Genomic DNA, 15,205 nt, shown 5'->3' on the forward strand with positions numbered 1-15,205 from the left:
CACCAGAAGAATATTTTAATAGGCAATTCTATTAGGCAGCAATATATATATGACATTCATAAGCTTCATATACAAACAGAAACAATTAATTTACATATTTATGTATCTATATATGCAAATACCAAATCACAAATGTAAAAGAAGAAAAGCTTTTTAGTAGCTACTATTTTGCTTTTGAAAATCAGTTTAGGCTCACTGTTAAACTGTAAAAACATAGCATACACATTTAAAAGTGGTTCTAAAGTGCAATCAGCCCACATTTTCCCCAAAGACTCCATCATTCTGTTATATTCTCACCAAGGTGAATTATTTTGAATTTCATTATTCTGTGTAATGAAAACAATGGAGGATACATTTACATAATCAAACAGAAACATAGCAGTTGTTGGAAGACAAAGAGACCCTGAAACAGCCTCAAGAGATTTTATAGGTGGTTAGGAGTCAGACAGCAAATAATCTGTCTGAGCAAGCCTTACGTTACTGCCTTACCTGAATTCTACCATCCAGAAGCATTCCTTCTTATGGTTTTCAAAACTGTTTTCAATGTAGACATATTTTTGTTTATTTAAAAAAAACATACAATGTTTTTTTACTTGCTTTATAATGGAAGTATAATTCCTTTGTTTGATGACATGGAATGCTCTTCTGATTTTGTATACAGCCTGCATACCTGTCTGTTTTTCTGCCTTTTTCCCTTATCATTCTCTCTATACAAAGTGCATTGCTTTGCTTCCTAAATGCCCATCACTTCCTTTATACTTTTCACAGTGTGCCTACTTTTTTATGTATCCCCTTTGTTTACTTGCACTATATAGAGAGGGAAGGCTTTCTTTCAAAGTATATGCATTAACTTTAGACAGACTTATGGTGAAAGAGTCTGTCTGCCTTTTTCCTTTTTCTGTTTATCTTAATTAACAAGTTAATGTTTAATTTATTGATGTGTAGAAGTCTTCTCATCCATAGATTTTGAATGATTTTTTTCTGCTGATGAGGAGATGTTTGCAGGATTAATTGTAAGGAAATAGCAAACTGAGAAACAATAAAATCTTCAAAAACTTCACATTCAGACAACTGGGTTCACTGCTGACATACAAATATAGCTGTAGAAATCTGAGCAAATTATTTTGATTTGATTTGATTTGATTTGATTTGATTTGATGTGATCCACATTGCACTTCAATGCATGTTGCCTTTCATAGGTTCATAGGTTGGTACTAGGCTATCAGCCCTAGGGCCTATACAAGCCTAGCCATAACAATTCCCTGGCTATTTCTTCCCACATTATTTACTTTCCTGGACCCCTGTCTAGCAGGGCGACTGACGTGATCCCTGGGGTGAATTTACCACCAGATGATTTACCAAAATATCCCTGTTTATATGTTACAGAAGCATTACACATTAACATATTTATTTGCTTTAACCTTGGAAGAATAACATTTGTTCTCCATGATTCACTTTTTGTTAGAATAACAATACACACAGTGGGATTTGCTCTACAGCAAAAAAAAAAAAACTTGAGTGTGGTACTACGAGACATCATCAAGAAGACAGGGTCTTGGATGAGTTGAATCATATTGCTCCTTTGTTACTTCAATGCAGGTGTGTTCAGGAGACTTCTGGTATTTTGTTGCCTTCACTTATCGATTTTTGGACACCTCTGCATGTATTTGATATAGTCTGCTAAAAGGAGGAAAATGACATAGTCTGCTTAAAGGAGAGCAAAATAATCCATCTAAAAGAATATATTTCATCATACACTGATACCGTCACAAAACCAGAAACAACCGTCAATGAGCCTCCTTGTCTGCTTTGTTCTAGTCCTAAGAGATGTGGCCAGTTATATGGTCACTAGCTGAAGACAACAGTGTCTGACTATTCACTGTCTCAGTCAGCAGCATCTTGTGATAACTGGTCAGTAAATTAGGTACCTTTTTACTGACCATCAATACAAGAAAGCAAAGCAAAATGAATTCTCAATATCTAAAGATATTAGACCTGCTAGATGGAGAATATTTAGTAGCATGAATTTTTCGTGCACTGAAAGGTTATCTATCTGTGTCCATATGTATGCTCAGACCCAAATTTGTTCTCCAAAGTCTATAGCTCCAGAAGAGGAGAAGGGCAATATAGTAGGTATATGCACATATATAACAAACATCACAAGACATAACAGACAAAGCTCTGAAATACACATAAAGAAAAGGTAAGGTACACAGACTGCACACCCTACAGCATGGGTAACAGAAAACTGACAGACAGGGTAGGGATGCACACCAACCATGCTGACATGCAAATATAAATATGTACCTATGCACTATTATATGTTACAAACTCTGTGACAGTCATATCTGAATATGTACAACTGTTGGCGTTTGTATGGTGTAGGGGAATAAATAGGGATCGAAGTATGCATCGGATAATGAATCCAATAGCCAAGTAGTGTGTTAACAGTACAAGTGTATGTCAAGCAGTAGCATGGATGAGCAAACGCAGTCAATGAAATGCTGGAAAAGATGAGCAGAGGACAGAATACAGGCTCTGTCCATGCATGTGAAAGGCAAACAGCCATGCACACTGCCAAACAGCAGTACTGTAGCAAAGCAACAAACTGGCTACTCCTTACACACGTTAGGTGTACACAACCCAAACAAATGTGTAATAGAATGCATGCATCACAGATACAGTATATGTCATGTCAATGACAACACACAGGTGTAGACATATATGTGTGACCTTTATTAGTCTAATAGGAATGTATCAGAAAGCAATGTCAGTACACAAACACACACCGATGACATGGAACAATATACATTATGAATCTTAATGCTATATAAGGTCAATGAAGCTGTGCACATGAAGCATGACAAATTACTCTGGGAGAGATATGTAACACACAAGTATAACAGGACCAATGACATAATGCAAGCAATAGCCAGCAACTTGTGTGCAAATGTCCTTCATGTGTATAATAGCTAAAGGGTTAGCAAAAGAGGGCATTCTGACAGTACAACTATATAAAGCAAAGATAGGTTAACATATACCATGCATGTGTGCTAGATGTATGCCATACCTGCAAAGAGGGAAGGGAGGTTGACAATACGAGTCTATATCATTTTGTCGAATGGTATTCAGTGAAGACCCATTTGTCAAACACCTAATTAAATATTAAATATTAAATAATTATTTAATTGCACTTTCCCCACCTAGCCTTCTTCTCTCGCTACTCTAAATTGTATTTCCATACTACTCCTCTTCCTAACAACTTAGCTCCCCATGGATATTGCTCATTCTTCAGTGTTATCTTGTGTACATAATGTAAATATTGTAAACAGTCTGCTTTCCCTTTTCTCACCTCCCTAACATTTGTACATGTTCTGCCATAACAAGATTCAGATTCTATGTAACCATTGAAACACTCATGTCAACATATGACTCACATGCTATGTAACCAATGTACCACATCATGTCTCTGCTTTATATGTATCTTTGAATTTTAATTTTAATCTGTTGTATCTTAATGTTTATTAGGTAATGTGGAGCTTTTCTCCCAGGTCCTCCACTGAAAATGGGCTCCTGAGCCCAGTGGACCTTACCGATCATCAAACTGAAATAAATAATAATAAATAAGAATTATCGAAGCCACGTTTCAGTGAATGGTAGCTTTTAACTAGATCAAACCAGTGGTTGGCCACCCTCTGAAATTTGCCCTTTTCACCACTGTAGTGCGATCTCAGAGTTGATATATTTTAGTTTGTAGGATGTGGGGGGGGGGGTGGGGGGGTGCACCTTGGCAAGTTTTATTTTTTTTATTTATTTTTTTTGCAGTCGCTCGGTTGGCCAGCTATTTGTGTGCCCTAGTTAAAAGCTGCAGTTCGCTGAAATGTGGCTTCGATAATTAGGCATTCGATGAATGGGTATTCACTGAATATCCATTCGATGAAATGTCATAGACCTAGACAATATGGGTCTACATCAAGGAATACATGCCAGCATAGCTAAGTAAGCAAACGATAAAGCAAGACAACAGTATGTAAGGAGATACATTGCAAATGCATGTGTATACCGCATAGGATGCTGTTGAATTCGGGTCTATATTATGTGATCGAATGGTCAAATATTCGAACATGTAATAGTTGACCCGTAGTAATCGAACCTCCACAATATTGAACGGAAAATAAAAAAAGAAAAACCCACCCAAACAAACCATTTAAACACTCTACACAGGGAGGCAAGGCCCCCTGCATCCTACACACCCCCTGCTACTTAAATATACCAACTCTGAGATCGCACTACAGTGCAGACAATGGAAAACTTCCATTTCCACATTGTACAGAGATCTCCATTGAACCGTTCAACATTGTGGCAGTTCGATTATTACAGGTTGACTATTACGTGTTCGAATATTTGACCATTCAATCGCGTAATATAGACCTGTTCAAATCAACTGAAACTAAATTGAATCAAATGGCAAATTTGTATCACACTGGCAGACTGCATTACTGATGGCAATAAACATGGCCTTTTAGAAATCACACACAAACACACACACATACACACACACACAAAAGCACACACCCACACATGCGCACACACACACACACACACACACACACACACACACACACACACACACACACACACACACACACACACACACACACAAAACCACACACACACTTATATGCTAATGTGCAATCATCTACCAGCAAGAAATATAGTTACACAAGCTAAGAATCAGTATCACATACACATATATACTGTCATGCTAATGTAAAACATGTGGAATAAACACCTGTGGTTATGTATTCCTGACAATGAGTATGACTGAGCAGAGGACAGTCCTGTGAACAACATTACAGCACATGAATATGGGGTGAATGACTGCTCACACTCCCAAGGTACAATGGGGTTTCTGCATTGATTAGAATATATGCAGAGATATGTGCATAAATCGGTGCATATGTACACCAGTTGCAGATATATAGGCATGCATGTGAATAAGCAACACATGAGGAAATGTAACATAGGCCAAAGAAGACATACTTGAATGTTGCTATATAAATAAGCAAACCCATGGTGTATACGCGAATGGTACAGTGATGCATTATGTAAAGGAGGACTGGGTATATACAGCAACCTCACTTAGATTATATAATAGGGCCCCATCATTGCCAGTAGAAGCCACACACAAAGCCAGTAAGCCGCTGTGACAGAAGGACACAGTGTGATACAAAACACAGGGGAAAGGATATGTTCAGTTGTCGAACAGGCATGACATGGCAACCCGCAAAACATTAACAAACAGGGAACCACATCAGTATGCTGAAAAAAACAAGAACCGACAACCAACAGCACACAACCACTTCAAGTCTGTAATGTACTGAGGAACTCTGAGTTCTAATAACCTTGACAATTGTATTAAATAAAAACAAAAATGTTAAAAACAAAGTTCTCCAAAAGTCTCTAATGCTGAATTTCAGCCAGATAGCTAACTGCTTTCATTCCTAGAACAGTAGAACTTCATCAGAACTGGACCAATGGAAACCGTGTTCCCTTTTATATAAAATGTAGCCTCTGTCCAGTCATAAAGGTATGTGCACATACCATTCAATTAAAATACAAATTATTTATTTTTTTTTAAATTAAAAAATATTAAGTGATGTTAGTATAAACGCTCTAGTGACTATCATTATAACTTGTCTGGTCATAGTTTAAGTACCGGCAGTATAGATATAGTACCATTTTACCCAGGGGGTCTGTTGGGATTAAGTTTTATTTGCCATACAATCTATTTTGCCACGCATCCTGCCAGGGATCAAGGGTCACAGTTTTCAAAATACTGAACAAAAACTACTCAAACTACTCACAAACAGAGCTGAGTTTAAATAGGGCATTATTTTTCCCCTTAACAATATCATAATTATATTCATATATCCTTTTCCTGAGTTCCTTTTGGTCTTCCCTATATAAAACATAGGGCAAGAGGAGTATTTCCCTATATATACTAGCCCCTTATTTCCACAGTTAACTTTTTGTAGGATTATGGTATTACTCTGTCTGCTTCCCTACTTAACCCTATCTTCCACCCAGATATACCTATACTGTGAGCAAGATCCACACTTTTTGTACCCTTGATATTGTCCCTATTTTCACCGACTTTGTTGTTTACCAAAATATTTTTCAAATTACTGCCAGTTTTATAAAGAAAATTAGGTTTAGACCCTGTCAAACTAATACTTTCATCATTGTTAAAAAAAACTTTTCCCAATTTTACTCAACTAATTCCTTAATCTTATTACTACCTGCACTGTATTGAATAACCATGGCTTTGTTAATTTTTTTTTTTTTTATTTAACATGTGTTGACCGGGAAAGTCCGACTAGGCTACACAGAAACTATTTTCAATGGAGGCCCGAGGAGAAATGCTCCAGTCGCATGTCTTTAGAATGATTGCCATCTCTAGTATGGTCTGCTGTCTGTGACTGTGTATTGTTAGGAAATGTCTCTGCCATTGTCGCTCCTAAATGTGGCTTAAACTTGATTTTTCTCAAGTCAGTAATGTACTCAGCAATACTACTGACAACTTCATGTGGATATCCTCATTCCAAAAACATGTGTGAAAATTTATCAGCCTCAACCTTAAAGGTCTCAACATCAGATATCATACGGGATATGCGGATGACCTTTTCTTTTTCTAAATCTTTCCTTGAAGCAAAATTATGTGTTCTATTATAAGGTAAATGTAAACTACTAAAGGTGAGGTTTATGTGCATGTTAGGTTTAAAACCACCATTAACACTGGAAACATAAACATCCAAATAATTGATTCCTTCCCTATGATAGGAGTAAGTAAGTTTAAGAAAATTGGTGGCGTGATTTAAATATGAAGTAAACCGTAGAATATAATCCAGTGGTCCACCCCATAGGACATAAATATCATCCAAATATCTAAAGGAGGTCCTACAATGCTGTCAATGTTCAGATGGGAAAACAAATGCCTTTTCCGATCTCTGCAAAAACAGATTTACAAATACCAGGGTGCAGGTAGCCCCATTGCAACCCCCTTAATTTGCTGATATACCTCCCCTTCAAAAAATAAAAGTTGTTCTTCAGCACTATATCTGCACAATTCATAAAGAAATCAATCTGTTTGGCAGTTAAAAAATCACAACCTAAAAGGGCTTCATGAAAGTCATTCCTTGTTTCTGGGCATCCAAGAAAACAAGTCTACTACAGCTATGGTTAAAAAAGATAATTTTTCTCCCCATGGATCCATCTTCAATCTGGTTAAAAATTTCAAAGAATCCATAAAACACACCCATGTCACTGTTTTATTTATGTAGAGTGGGCAAAATTTTGTTTGCGAGTTGTTTCAATCCCACACATTTATAGACAGGAAATCTTGCGTCAGTCACAGCATGTTAACTGTAACATTCATAACTGCCACTTACAGGCTCACAGTGATTTGGACATAACAACAATGTGCTGCACTGCATGAATAGGAGTAACACACATACACACATAAGAAGTACCACATCTCTCCCCACATGAAGCAATCTGTGCGTCAGGTGCATCAGTTTATGGACATCAGCATGATTACTGCATGTCTCATGTGATAGTGTGTGCCATGCACCAGGTGCAACATAATGCAAAATGTCACATGACATCTGCATTGTACAGTCAGACATGTATTACATGAGTATGGCAGAAATATGTTATGTATACACAAGACTGCCTATACAGTCAAATTCCTTATAAGGCAAACAGCATGATGGCAGCAGTACACAAGTGGATCACACAGACAATACTTACAGTCCTGAGGGCCCACCCTGTTGGGGATGAACATCACAAATTATCTCTCTAGAAATTGCCCATTATGTTCATCATCTGTGTCCAAAAGACATCAGTCATCACGACACAGGTTGGGTCTCAAAAATCAGCTGGTGGTGGTGGCAGTGGTGGTCAACATCTCCTCTGGTGTGCAGCAGGGATAATGGCACAAGTAGTTCCAGGTCTTTCCTCATCATCACCATGATCTTCATCATGGTCATCACCATCTTCTGAATCCAAGGAGGCAGGCAGTGGTCTGGCATATGCTTGTCATCAGTATCTGATAGAAAAGTGTCCAAGAGACACATGCTCTGATAAGGTGAATCACATAACAAAGAAGAAAGTACATAATATGCATTCCAGCAACTATATGAGTACATAACATACCCACTATGACACAATGCACAGGCCAAAAACATTCAGTATGATGCATTACAATAAGGTATGCTCATAGTCAAATCTAACACTAGATGCAATGCAAGGCATGAATCCAAACCATAGTGGTGAAAACCATATGTCTATCAGGTCAGGTATTCTTGTCAATAAACATAGCTGTCATTAAACACAAACTGATGTGCACATAAAGAACATAACAGACTTGAACTACTATGCCTTCAACATGATCCCTGCATATGAGATGAATGGTATATCAACATACTGTATAGGTGTCATTAAAACCTCATTCTCTGATGATATGGCCCATAAGAATTATGTATAAGGATTATAATAAAAACAAGTGAGGCTAGTAGGTGGATATATGTTCACATGGCATATTCCCAGTATCTTATTATCTAGTGTTATTGTTGAGTCCAATAGAAGCCCAGGCCAGGGCCACTATATCCATCACAGAATGTAAACAGGTTACTCCAGTGCATGACATGGCATGGAAGGTGCATCTTATCTATGGAAATCCTGTCATCACCTGAACAATTTTTAAACAGCTGTCAATATGCATGACAAACCTATGCTCAACTAGCACCCATAGATATCATGATATATGAAAACAACATGCCATGCCATTGTGACATGTATCACTTACATGTGTCTATGTTGCAAAACAAGTGTTGCATTGTTAGATCACTGTGAAACTCACAACATAACACAGCTACTGTGACTTATAGTTGACAATACTTGAGATTTGTCTAGCTATATTGATAAACAGAGTGCCTCAGAGGATATTACTAGCTCCGTGTGTCCTGCCTTGTACGTGTGCCTTGCAAATTTATGTCAGTGTGTGAATATGTCAGTCACTGACAACTGTAACCAAGGTGCCTGTGCAATTAATGAGTCATAATATTAGCCTTCAAATAACATATATGTGTAATGAAGATATAGTGAGATAAAAAAATCAATGGGAAATATAAAGGATATATGCAAATTAGATGAACAATGCAACATGGTCATTGGCTAAGACTATGACAACAAATATTTGGAATGCAGAACAACACCCTAAATAAAATGGGCAATAATAAACACAGAAACAAGATGTGACATATAAAACCATTGGCTATTTCATAAAAATAGTGTTGCCTGTCAAATGGGTGGCCACGGTGGTGCAGTGGTTAACATTGCCACCTCACAGCAAGAGGTTCTCTGGTTCGATTCTCGGCTGGGGTGCCTTCTGTGCGGAGTCTACATGTCCTCCCTGTGGTTGCGTGGGTTTCCTCCTGGTGCTCCGGTTTCCTCCCACATCCCAAAGACATGCTGTAGATGGATTGGACACTCTAAATTGGCCCTAGGTGTGAGTGTGTACATGTGTGTGTGTCTTCTGTGGAAGCTTGGGCGCTGGGCTGGCAACTCGACACCGTAAAACTCCACTGCCAATCATGAGCAGACAGGTGATCCACTGTGGTGACCGAAAGAAGAAGAAGTATTGCCTGTCAAATAATGTATCAATGCCCTACATAAATTTTTCAGCAATTCCTATGACTGTAAATGCAGAATCAAAACAGTGTAATGCTGATCTGTGATTATGTAACACTCAGATGTAAATGACGTAAAGTGTTGGCTATATGCACAACAATTCCTAAACAGAGGATGCATGTGTGTTGCAACCAATGCATCAACAGTCTTGTAGGCAGAAGCACTAGCTATATTGAACTAAAATACATGCCAGACATAGTCTGCCAACAGCAGTTCAAATGTAGAGACAGCAGACATCTGTTTAGTATGTGAATAGGCACACTATGCACCACTTGCTGTACAAACAGTAAAAGCACAATCAAGTCATATGTGAAACATTACAGTCAAAAGCATTGTGACATATGATACCCAAATAAACCCAGAATTGCATTAACACTTCATATGAAAAGTTGGGAGAATGGGGGCATAGCTGTGCCAAATTTAGAATTTTACTCAATCTCATCCATGATTAAAACAATATCCCTTTTAATAGATGTTAAATATCAGGCAAAATGGAAAAAAAATAATAGAAATGTTAATGGTGGACACATTAAATAATATTAATTCACAAAAATTATCATTTATAAATAACCCCTCTATTTGGATTCTGAAAGATCCGTTCTCTGTTTTCTCTTCTCAAAAATTTAAAAGTAATTATTTAACAATTAATATCCTTTTAAAAAGTTATATTTAAACATAATATATAGAAAGACTGATCATGTCTTCTTTTTCCCATAGCCTACACACAAGGAATTCTTTTTACTTCTAATTCTATAAAAATGTTGACTTTTCAACAGAAAAAAATAACTTTTTGGTACCAAATGATGTCTAACAATGAATTTAAATCAATTCATTCTCTCAATACTGAATTTAAATTTGATTCACTCTTTTGGTTAGATTTGCAAAAAAGAAGGAAGTTTATTCTAAGTAATATTGAATTAATGTCTTCAACAACTAAGAAAGTAATACCCTATTTAATATAATATATAATTTTATCAATTCAAAGTATCTCACCAAATACTAACAAATTATCACATATATATATATAAGGCTATAAAGTCTGACTTAGATGTTTTTCCTGACAGTTATTGGAATTCTTTCTATTCCATTAATGGCCAACTTCCTATGGATAAAGATAAAACTAATATATTAAATTCATCAAGTTTAACTACTTCCTCTCTCAAATGGAAAATATTTACATGGAAATATTTGAATAGATCTTTTATTACTCCTTTAATAATGAGTAAAATTTTCAAAAAAGATGTAAATTGCTGGAGATGTAATAAGCAAATGAATGCTGATTGGTCTCATATGTTCTTTGACTGTACTGAATTAAAACAAATTGGGACGATATAAATGATTTTATGCAGGCAATATTTACAGATAACTTTGCCTTATCTAAATCTCTGATATTATTTAATGCTCCAGTACCAGATTATATAAAAACCTCCAAGTACCCTTTGATTTGGTCTATATTATCTATAGCCAGAAAAATTATTATGAGGAATGGAAATCACAATCCTCTCTGTCATTACAAGAATTTAAAAATCTACTTAATGAAATTTGTTGTTTGGAAAAACTAACCATCAAATATAGATGTTCTAGGAATACTTCTACATATAGTAGTTAGAACAAAGTTTATGAACTGTTATAAAAATAGTTTGTTTTTACAGTAAAATTGTATATATAGAATCTATTTCAGTTGATATTTAAGAGTCATGGTGAACAATTTTGTATATAGTTAAATTTATTTAATTCTGTATATGATAATTTTCTCACATAATTTAAAATGGTTCATTCTTTATATGTTGATTGTAACTGCACTTCTAATAAAATTGTTTTTTTTTAAAAAAAGCATTGTGACAATGTATTTATTTATTTGGCATTTGTTTGTGGGAAAGGCAACTGGGTCATGAAGTATCCATTTTCAGTAGAGACTCAGGGAGAAAAGCTCCAGATACATATGGTTAAAAGAATGAAAAACTAGACAGACATAATGAAGTCATAACATTCAAGCACAAATATGAAAATAACATATTAGTTTGTCAGAATAAAAACGCAACAGACATAAAGTTACACAGATGCACATAAATGACTGTCATGTAGGATGTGACGTAAAGTTAACAACATTACCCTCAGCAAGCATGTTCCGCTCCTAACTCATGTAAAGATTTTTTTATAAAAAACATACATGTAAGCTCAGGAAATGTATGACTATTGCAGTTACCTTGCAGATGCATTCTGGGTGGCCTTGCATTAACAGCAGTATGCATGGAACTGCAAACCATGCCAGTCTTTTAACAATGTTCTGATCTAGTTTAAGTAAAACAATGTGAAAATATATAACATGCCTCTCTCCATCCACTTCTCTTCCAGCCTGTGCATCTGTTCAATGCATAACACGCTATTCCTTGCTCTTTCTTCAGAACCTGCAAAAGTTACAAAATATGTATGAATGAATGGTAGAGATTAAGTATGTATATCATGACAGTAAAATACAATGAGCAACACATGTTTTCTAACTTTTGCATTGAGTAACAGTCCAAGAGCCTGCATATGTATTTATTGAAGTGTCACACACAATACTTTACACACTGCAAGACTAATGAATGCAACCTGGAGGACCTGATATACAAACCTGCAACTTTCACCTCTGTTCACACTATAACCCTACCATCTATCTTCCTAGATAATCCACGTTGCCTTTGAGTGTATGGGGTAACTGCTGTTAAATCAAAGGCATGACTGTGTAGGGATAGAGGAATAACATGGACCAGGTCTTCCACTTTACAAGGTAGTTAAAACTGCAGTTCAACTTTCCTTATATGCTCTGCATTTGTAAAACAAATCATGCAAGCCTGACTGTGGGGGGGGGGGGATTCAATAAAGCTTACACAAATTGATTCTCCATGTAGGCTTAGTGGCATGGCCCCAACATGGAACATGGCTGCTGAGTGATCCAATAAACAGGGTGGAGGGGTGTGCACAAGCATGCGGACACAGAACTGTCCGTGGAATGCAAATGACCTCATAAGCTGGTGAAATCCATGCAAATGAGATTGATTTGTGATTCAATAAGCAGAAAGGCACCTGTGTAGGTATTGTGCTGATGTTAGAAATGTACGTGGACAGAAACCATCTACCGGAATGTAAAATTTAAACAGGGGCTGTAAAAGGCCAAATAAAAAGGTAGATATGGATGGATAAATAATAATAATAATAATAATAATAATAATAATAATAATAATAACAATAATAATAATATTGCACTTTAGGCATGCAGATGGCCACAACTATAGCCAGTGAATCCAAAAAGCAATGCAAATGAATAAAAAAAATATTATTTATTTTAATACATATATTACATTTGCACAGCAGGCAGCAATGCGCAAACATGCCGTTACGTAAAAGAAAAAATCAAAAACTGTAAAAAATTAAAATTAGACATTTTAAAAAATATTGCTTTATAGTGCCCAGCATACATAATCTTGCAATGGCAGGTTTCAGTGGTTGCTATGGAGGCAGGCCCAGAAGTAGTGAAGTATCCAGGGTATACTTAATTAGCTGTGTGTAAATCATCTGGGGTTACTGAATAGCTAAAAGGGCCACTGTGTCCGCAGATACAACCCATGGAAGGGCTGGAACCATGCAGGTGGTAGTAGAACAGGCAGCTGACATAAAAAAGGGAGTGTATTATGTAATGTGTAAGTGGACTGGAGCTCAATGACCTATTTGCACTCAGCTAAGCACTGCTAAGCATGGGGGGTGTGTCTCATGCTGCTGAGCTGTGTTTAGCCCCATGGCACATGTTTTAGTGCATTTAAGAAATGCTGAACATGCCCGTGCACAGGGCAGTGTCCAAACTGATGAGCACTGTTTACACTAGCACCATGGGTTTGCAACCCAGTGCTTAGCAGTGAAACAATTAACAACAAAAAAAATGAATTAGCTAGTAGAAGCCAGTCAAGTAGAAATGACTGATAAGCCCTGTACAACAGACACTTGCCCATCCAAACCCCTAATGATATACCTGTCAGGTGGAATGCAACATAGTGAGCCAATCACACAGGCTGCATCTGCAGCACACCACACCATACCAGTATAAAGTATGCATTGCATACATCCTACATTCTGATTTTTCCCATATACTCTGCACCACTGGAGTACACACTTAGGAATTTTAACTGACAAAATGATAGGGGATGCTACTGCTCTGCTACATCTGTATGTGCTAGAGGCTGAGGTCAGTGATGATGCTGATGCTGACAATAGGCCCAGACTGAGAAGGACAAAAGTGTTCAGGCCCAGGGTAACCTTCCAGGGGCTACATGTGCTAGAGATTGTAGAGTGCTACAGGGTGGACAGGGACATACTACAAGAACTCAATGAGCTCTGCCACCCTCAATTCAGACCCACAGAGGGGAACCCATCCCAGTGGAAAAAAAGGTATGTGTATCCCTTAGAATACTAGCTACAGGTACTTTTCAAAGACCAAAATAATGGAGGTCTCACAGGCATCTGCATCCAGGGTACTCCACCAGTTCTTGGATGCCATGCAAGCACATGCCAGCGAGCACATTTATTTACCCTGCACCCCTGAGGAGAAGGCCAGCAATATGCATGTCTTCCACCAAGTAGCTAACTACCCTGAGGTACTGGGTGCCATAGACTGCACTCATGTGCACTTCAAACCATCACCCAGCGAAGATGTTAGAGTCTACATCAACCACTAGGCATATCACTCCATCAACCACCAGTTCATGTGCAATGGTCAGGGCATTATTATGAATGTGTGTGCTAGAAGCCCTGGCAGTTATCATGACTCCCATATCTGGCATGCATCACAGCAGTACCAGATGTTTGCCAGGGTGGATATCCCATATGGCCATCTTCTGGGGGATGCTAGCTACACACTGGAATCATGGATAATGACACCCATCAGAAATGCACACACACCAACCCAAGAATTCCATAATAAGACACATGCACAAACTAGGAACATCATAGAGCATGTGTTTGGGCTGCTCAAGTCACGGTTCCTCTGCCTTGATATATCTGGTGAAGCCCTGCACTAGTCTCCAGCCACATGTGCACACATGTTCACAGTATGTGCCATGCTACACAATATGATCCTGCAGAAACAGCTGCAGCAGGAACATCACAGGGAAGGGGGGCACAGCCTCCCCATAAATGCCAAGGTCCCCACAGTCACAGGGGGACATGGAGGAGGAACCTGCTGAGCCTGTCCCTGTAGGCAGACATAAGCATGCCCAGTATGCCCTGGCCTTGGCAAAGAGGCAATGCATAGCCCATGCACTGACAACCTAGGGCCCTAGGGATTGACACCTCGCTCTGACTCACATACATACCGAAAAAGATATCAGCCACAACACACAACCTGTACCTTAACATGCTAGATACAGTGATGCAGTAGGTAACGCTGTTGTCTCACACCAAGAGGTTCTCTGGTTTG

This window comes from Protopterus annectens, chromosome 1.part1 (assembly GCF_019279795.1).
Source record: "Protopterus annectens isolate FY-2018-M chromosome 1.part1, PAN1.0, whole genome shotgun sequence".
In the NCBI taxonomy this organism is placed as follows: domain Eukaryota; kingdom Metazoa; phylum Chordata; order Ceratodontiformes; family Protopteridae; genus Protopterus; species Protopterus annectens.